Below are 1,212 nucleotides of genomic sequence, written 5' to 3' on the forward strand. Positions count from 1 at the left end.
CGTTTTAATAATGTCTACGTTTTAGTCTCTAAAGAAGTCCCAGTTTCGATGACAGCATTTATGTTTGTTTAATGACTTCGCACATTTCCATTCAGGTGAACTACAAAAAATCGTGCTTTGTCTTTATAGGGGAGTTAACTGCTCACCATCGAGACTGGCTGGATTCTGTGTCCGACCGACGTGGCATTTCTGCCTTAGATTTCTCAGATGCAGTTAGAAGTGAGCAATTAGTCCGTGGGGCAACTGACAAGAGTGGTAATCTTTTGGATCTTTTATTAACTAATGTGAGAGGGATAACTAATGTAGAGTCCATCGCGCCAATTTGTTCTTCCAACCACCGTAGTCTTCTAGATTGTAAGATCCAGCTGGACTCTACAATACCAGATATTTCCCTAACTAGAAAAGTCTTCTTAAAGTCTAGACTTAATTGGGATGGTGTCCACCATGCTTCTGATAGCATTGTTTTTCTCCTTGTTCTGTTAATGCTCTGAATTTTTACTATTTGACATCATAACGAGGCTTTTACCCAGCAAAACCCTTAAATGTCATCCACATGATAAAACACGGTTTAATAAACGATGTTATGGGGACAAACATACTGCCTACAATCTCTCGTCCCTGTTAGGAGAATTATGTTGCCAATTCGAAATACAGCAAATGTTATTTAAATGGTGTCATCGCTTAAAGCATCTCCATTGCTTTAACGAAGCCTGATGATAGTGTTACATATAATCCGATTAAGAAAGCTACCTTTATTGGACTGTTTAATTCAGAACAAAATTTTGAAGATACTGAACTTCCTCTTTTTATGTCCCCCAGTAGCATACTGTATTTGATTTGCTTTTAGCTCCTCTGATATAAAGTATTAAACGAATCAAGTATTAAACGAATGTGGAGTAGATCCTAATGGCTTGTTTCCTTTGGTAAAAAAAAAAAAAAAAAAAAAAAAAAAAAAAAAAAAAAAAAAATACCTGTAATCTTATTTTAACTGAATTCTGGACTGGTAGACAACAGCACGGTCATGTCGATTATAGTTTTAGCTCGAACTAAAACTATTATCAACATCTGGGGTTCCTCAGGGTATGTTCTTGACCCTTTGCTCTTCCTTTCATATACAGGTGATGCAGTTAAATCCTACGAAGACCAAGGAAACGCTTGTAAATATTGATTCAAAGCTTACATTTCAATTGCAAATTAGGAATATAGTCCGGT

This window comes from Penaeus chinensis, chromosome 34, assembly GCF_019202785.1.
Source record: "Penaeus chinensis breed Huanghai No. 1 chromosome 34, ASM1920278v2, whole genome shotgun sequence".
Taxonomy (NCBI): domain Eukaryota; kingdom Metazoa; phylum Arthropoda; class Malacostraca; order Decapoda; family Penaeidae; genus Penaeus; species Penaeus chinensis.